The sequence below is a fragment of the Glycine max genome, chromosome 18 (assembly GCF_000004515.6).
Source record: "Glycine max cultivar Williams 82 chromosome 18, Glycine_max_v4.0, whole genome shotgun sequence".
NCBI classification, from domain to species: domain Eukaryota; kingdom Viridiplantae; phylum Streptophyta; class Magnoliopsida; order Fabales; family Fabaceae; genus Glycine; species Glycine max.
This window is the reverse complement of record NC_038254.2, coordinates 22,715,671-22,722,975: the sequence shown is the minus strand read 5'-3', so window position 1 is coordinate 22,722,975 and position 7,305 is coordinate 22,715,671. Positions and strand designations below refer to the sequence as shown.

General features: G+C 35.9%; 1 pseudogene; it reads left to right on the top strand.

Moving 5' to 3' along the window:
- Positions 1 to 842: 842 nt before the first annotated feature.
- On the top strand, positions 843 to 4,318 carry LOC100778256 (pentatricopeptide repeat-containing protein At1g60770-like; annotated as a pseudogene).
- The last annotated feature ends 2,987 nt before the right edge of the window (positions 4,319 to 7,305 follow it).

Here is a 7,305-nt window from a genome sequence, read left to right as displayed (position 1 = left end):
TCGATTACACCATTTTGGTAATCAATTACCAGTAAGGAATTTTCAAAAATAACTCCCAACAGTCACATCTATTCAAATGTTTTTGAATGGCTATCAAAGGCCTATATATAGGTGACATGAGACACAAAATGTCTCAGAGCTTTTGTTGTACAAAGAGTCTCATCCTCTCAAAAACTAAATTGTCTTATCCTCTAAAATATTCCTTGGCCAAGCACTTGCAAATTCAATAAGGAATTTTGAATGATCTTCAATTGTTATATCTTTCTCTTAAAGAGAGAATTCTTTTTCTTCTTCTCATTCAAAGAAATTGATTAAGGGACCGAGGGTCTCTTGAGTTGTAAGGAATTCTGAACACAAGGGAAGGGTTGACCCTGTGTGGTTCAGACTTTGTAAATGACATTTTACAAGATAATGGAAATCTCAAGCGGGTTGCTTGGGGATTGGACATAGGCACAGGGCATGGTCGAACCAGTATAAAAACTGAGTTTGCATTCTCTTTTCCCTTAAACTTCTTTTATTTATTGTCATTTATCTTTTTCTTTAAAGAAGTTTACTTTGAATTATCTTTTGAGTAATTCATATTAAGGGTAAATTATTAATTCAAGAAGAGAGTTAAAATTTTAATTGGGGAATAGTCTTTGATATCTTAATTCAACCCCCCCTTCTTAGAGATATCTGAGGCCACTTGTCTAACAGCCCAATCTATTCTTCTTGTTCATCATGCGTGAAGTTGTTAAGGTTTTGGGCTTGGTTTCTCTGAGCGCGAACAATTCCAATCTGCGGGATTAACGAGTGAGTAGCACGATTATGAGAAAAAAAATGTGTCACACTTATCATGATGAATGTTGATGCAACGGTACGGGCGCCACAAGAGCGTGGTGAAGCGGTCGAAGAAGTACTTGGAGGAGGCGCAAATGGGAGGTCAATGACACACTCAAGAAGCTTGATGATCGCAAGCTCTATCAACTTGCTCTTAAGGTCACACTTATCATTCATTCATATGCATCTTTCACTCTTTTAGGTTCAAAGTTCAAAACCATTTCTACATTCTGTTGAAATTTCACTATTTAGAAGATCCTACTCATTTTAACTTTTTATTTCTTTTTCTTATTAAACTACTTTTTTGGGTTAAACATGTTTCTAGTTCCTATAATAAATACTGAAATGTTCACTATTAGTTTCTCAAAATGAAATTGTCTCTTTGTAGTCCCTTGGTAATGGAAATGTATTGGGTGTAGTCCGACTAGTCTTTGTCCTTCACCAAAAATTGTCTCATTATAGTCTCTAATTTATGAAAATAAGAATCACCAAGGTTTTAAAAAATGGTCTATGAATGTGATTTTGGTGGCAACAAGGTTTCACGACTGCATTGCCACTGGCCTCAATTGTGATCACATTGGCTGCTTATGACTGCAATTTTTCGTAACATCAAGGATCATAGATGAAACGACAACCAGGATTTAAAACCTTAGAAATTACACACAACACATTTCCATAGATAAAAAAATTAAAGAAATAATTGTATTTTGAGGGAAAAGCGAACATGATGCTATTTGAATGGAATAAAAACATGTTTAATCTTTTTTTTTCTTCCTAATGTATGACTTTGGATTTGGTATGCAATGTAGTAGGAATTATTATTATTGTTGTTGTTGTTGTTGTTGTTGTTGTTGTTGTTGTTGTTCAACTTTTTAAGTAATTGATATAGGTGTTTCTATAAGCCTAGAATTTTGAATTAACACTTGTTATGGTTGTCGATGGATGCATCAAAGGCTATCAAAAAGGTAGTAGTGAATTATTGATACTAATTATTGGCAACTTAAGGTGTGTTTGTAAACTCATTTGGAGCCTTGTAAATGTAAAATCCCACTTTTTAAAGCAGCAAATGTAAAAGGAAGAAGAGGGATGGATTGGTGTTCACTCCAAACACACAGTTATTCACAATACTTATGCACAAAGCACTAGGAATATTTGCATCTTATTTTTAAAGAAAATGAGAGTATCCAATTCTTTTATTAAAGAAAAGAAATTGATGTTTCTCTTTTATTAATTCTTTTAAATTTTAATAATGAATTGTCTTGTGTGATTTACATTCTATGGTATGTTGTTTTTTATTATGCGTGCAAGTAGGGAACAAAACTATGCTAGCACTAAATCTAGAGATATTGTAGTTAGCAAGCTATAGACTATAGTTTTTCATAACTCGTATTCGTGGAAAAATGTTCTTTTTTGTATGTTACAACTATCAGAAACCATGGCTAAGAGGAACATGATCAAGACTGTCAGGGACCATGCTATACATCTCGACCTGCTTGCAAAGGCTCGAGGAATTACTGCTGCTAAAAATTATTTTGTTAATCTCCCAGAATCTGCTAAGAATCATCTATGTCATGGTGCTATTCTAAACTGTTACTGCAAGGAACCGATGATTGAAAAGGCAGAAGGTTTTATGGAAAAGATGAAGGAGCTTAGCCTTCCTTTAAGTTCCATGCCTTACAATAGTCTTATAATGCTCTATACAAAAGTAGGGCAACCTGAAAAGGTTTCATCACTCATACAAGAAATGAAGACTAGCAATATCATGCTGGATTCATACACATATAATGTTTGGATGAGAGCTCTTGCTGCCGTTAATGATATTTCTAGTGTTGAAAGGGTTCATGATGAGATGAAGTGGCACTCACGGAATTGGAGAAGAGAAATGCTTTCAAAGATCTTACTGCTTACCAGTTTCTAATTACATTCTATGGGTGAACAAGTAACTTATATGAGGTTTTTAGGGTGTGGCGTTCACTTAGGCTAGCATTTCCTAAAACTGCAAACATAAGCTACCTGAACATGATTCGGGTGTTGGTTAACTCGAAAGATGATGGAAGCTTGCTTGAGAAGCTTTTATGGAGGCTGGATCTTTGAGCTTCAATAAGGTCATTCAATGGTGATTTTCAGCCATAGAGTTGCAGTGGAAGATAAAGGAAAAGAGGTGAGAGGAGGTGTCATCCACTAGAGAATAAGCCATGAAAGGAGAAGCTTCACCACCAAGAGAGTGCCTTGGATAAGAAGGTTAGAGAGGAAGCTTCAATGGAGGAAAAGAATGAGAGAGGAAGGGGGCGTGGAAACTGAAGGAGAATAGGGAGAGAGGTTGAACTTTGAAGTGTGTCTCACAAGTTTCTTATTCATCAAAGTTATGACAAGTGTTATACATGTTTCTATTTATAGCCTAGCACATGGGAAGCTTCCTTGGGAAGCTAGAGGAAGAAAGCTTCCTTGAGAAGCTAGAGGGGGGCTACTTACACCCCTCTAATAGCTAAGCTCACTCCTATGCCAAAATACACAAAATACAATGGGAAGCTTCATTGAGAAGCAAGGAAGGTAGGTTCCTTGGGAAGCAAGGAAGAAAACTTCCTTGAGAAGCTAGAGGGGAGATACTCACACCCCTCCAATAGCTAAGTTCACCACATGCCAAAATACATGAAAATACAAAAAAAGTCCCTACTACAAAAACTACTCAAAATGCCCTGAAATTCAAGGCTAAAATCCTATACTACTAGGGTACCCTAAACTTGTAGGGTAGGGTGATATAAACCTAAAAATGACCAAAATACAATAACTAAAAGAAGGAAAACCTATTCTAATATTTACAAAGATAAGTGGGCTCATACTTAGCCCATGAGCTCAAATTTTACCCTAAGGCTCATGAGAACCCTTAGACCTTCTCCTGCATCTCTGGCCCAATCTTCTTGGAGTCTTCTATCCAATGCCCTTGGGGGGTAGGATTGCATCAAAAGATCTCCTAGGTGAAGAAAAATGTTTCTAGGAGTAGGAATGTGGCTGCCCCACTTATGATATTCGAGTTGTGAATGTTTTGATAAGGGCATATGCAAAATTAGATATGCTGGAGAAGGCTGAAGAGCTCAAGGAGCATGCTCGGAGGAGGGGTGCCAAGCCTAATGGAAAAACCTTGGAAATCTTTATGGATTACTATTTGCAAAAAGGAAACTTTAAGTCAACAGTGGATTGTCTAGACGAAGCAATATCAATGGGTAGATGGAATGGTGAGAAGTGGGTTCCATAATCAAAGATCATCGATATCATGATGAGGAATTTTGAGCAAGAGAAGGATGTTGATGGTGCAGAAGAATTTCTAGAGATCTTGAAGAAGTCTATGGAATCTCCAGGGGTGGAGGTATTTGAATCCTTGACCAGAACTTATGCAGCTACGGGTAGGATCAGTTCAGCTATGCTACGACGATTGAAGATGGAGAATGTGCAGGTGAGTGAAGGCACCCAGAAGTTACTTGAGGCAATTTCTGAGGAGTGACACTCACGATGCTTTCATTCTTCAAGTTTTGATTGTTGTAAATTAAGATGTGGTCATTCTACACATTTTGCTTTGATGATAAAATTTGGTATTTCAATTATACATTTTGCAATGACGCATGCTGTAGAACATTGAGAGCCTCTTATTTGATTATTGAATAATAAAATATTGCGGGTGCTCGGTGCATAGATATGTCACTTAATCCTGTGTGCTACTAAAAGAAAAGTGCTTCACAAATATAAACCTTTTTCTAGTAGAGAAGCTCTCAAGAACATTTTTAGTCTTGGATCCAAGCAGGCTCCTAATCAGGTAACCATCTAACGCCATCTAACACGAATAATTTTCGTCAGTGAAAGGTGAGCTTGTATTAGTTCTATTAAGATTGTAATGCATTTTAAATTTAAATCAATTTTCGGATTTGACTGCATTTTTTGAAATTCAACCTACATAAAATAGAATAAAAAAACACTAACATATTTGACAAAGTCTAAATATTTTTTATTCAAAGAAAGAAAAAAAAGAACTTATTTCATCTAGAATACTCTTCAACAATAATTGTTAATCTGATCAAGTTTCATAAATGTCGATTGTAAATAAAGAACAATTAACAAGCCATTAGGTTGATACCAACAACATCCCCCTTGCTGTATACTTCCAAATTTGCTTCTTATACATCAACCATAAACTAATATACAAAAAAGAAAAAGAAAATTGTATCATGACTAACTTCTTGAATCATGTAATTCTGCTTGTTTTATTTCTCAACATACATCAAGCATGTCCTAATATATGAATGTGAGATTTCAACATGTTTTTAACTACAACTTCAAATATATAATTTAGATTATGGATATTTTTTTTTACTTCAAAAGGATTTCTAGGGTTTTGGAATAGTGAACCTTCTTATATACCACAATACAAAGTAAAATTACGTCATTTTTTTACGACATCTTCTCAAGAATGGAATTCTCATAGGTAAACATAAACGACAAATTGATAATATAGAATATTTATATACATAATTTTATTTTTTACCCATTTCCAAGTCCAAGAATAGAATTTTGTTATTTTGGACTCTAGTATGAGGGAACTACTATTTCTGTTATCACAATAGTTGTTGGCATTATCATTTTTTTTTAAAATATTAGTGAAAAGATGAAACTGCCCTCCCACTGTTTCCCTTCCCTTTTCTTCTGAATTCTCTCATTCCCTGTCTGCCCAACCCTTCTCCTCCCCCTTCCTTTTGCATCCAACCCTTATGATTTTTCTTCCCTTCTCCATTTTCCCTTTCCTTATGTGCCCAACTCTAGGGCGATAAGTTTGTATTTTTTTTTTGTATTTTTTTAGCACAATAGAAGTTTGATTCCATTGTATTTTGGGTTGAGGAACACAACAAAATTGTACTTTGATTGTGTTTATTTTGAGGCTTTTTGGGTACATAGAGAGGATTCCTTTGCCATCACCCCACCATCCCGTATATGAGAAGTGTAGTCAGGCATGGGACGAGTGAGAGCTGCATGTGGTGCCATTGGGCAAGGTTGTGCACATAAGGCTCCATGGGTCTACGCTACAGACTACATGCCTTGATATTATGAGCATTCACATACATATCTGATTCCCCCACAAGAGGGAGAGGCACCATGTAATCCTATACGTATTTTGCAACAGCCACAACCTCAGTCTTAGCCCTAGCCTGGTGGTGATAAGGTAATATAAACAATTTTGTCATCATTTTGTTTTCATTTTTAATGAAAAAAATTACTAATTGTATTGTTAAATATTTATGTAAGATTGATTCAAGATGATGCTAGTGTCCATGTAGAGATTGTTGGACATGAGAGTTTTACCTAACGACACATATAATCATCATGTCATGCAACAACTTTTGTTGATGGCATAGAAGGGTCTTGCAACTGGATGCAGCTCAGCAGAACAATGATCGAGGAAGAAACCTGATAGAGAGTGTCACAAAGGCGATTGATCATTGTTATGACCATTATTTATTTATTTATTATTATTATTGTCATACCTTAATTTCGTCCGGGGATTATTACTTGATGATATGCAACCTTTGATTGGCCGCTTCAAAATACTTGGCACCCTTTGTTGCATGATATGTAAGTCCCAAGACACGCCGGAAATCAAAGGGAAGCAGGTTTACGCGATCCATGAAATTCCGTAATGGGACGGAAACCAAAAGGAGGTGTTGTTGCGCAATCCGTGAGTTTCCATAACTTCTTCGAAAGCTAAAAAAGGAGTAAATACATGATCCATAAGGATTTGTAACCTTACGGAAACAAAATAAGTATCTTTACGAAATTCGTAAAGTTTCGTAACGTTACGGAAAAAGAATTACCAAAAAAGGTATAGGGGGTGCATTTAGTAAAAAAGGGGTACCTCATCCCCTAATTTGCTATAAATAGGGGGAGGAATGAAGAGGGAAAGGGTTTAGCCTTCTTGGCACTTTGTATTCTCTTAAATTTGCTGAGGAAAATTGTTTCCGTGAAGAAAATCCAAGCCGAGGCGCTTCCGTAACGTTTCCGTGAGTAATTACGTGAAGGTTTTCAACTGTTCTTCGACATCCATCGTTCGTTCATAGTTTTCTTCGGTCTTCAACTGGTAAGTACCCCAAACCGAGCTTTTCAATTCATTCTATGTACCCGTGGTGGTCCCCATTTTGTTTCATGTATTTTTATTCTCGTTTTCATTTACTTTCCGTACCCCCTTTTGACGTGCTTCAGTCATTTATTTAAGTCATTTCTCGCCTAATCAAAAAATAAAATAAATTTTCACCGATCATTTGATTTGTAATATCCGTTAATTTCTGTTAAAATGAATTCTGACCGTTCGGTCGTGCCGTAACCACGTTGGAAATCAAAAAAGAGGTAAAATAATAATATAATATTAAAAAAATACCTTTTAGTAAAATGAAGCGAAAAAATCGATCGGACGTTTTCTCTTTGGAATTTTTCATTCTTAATCGAATT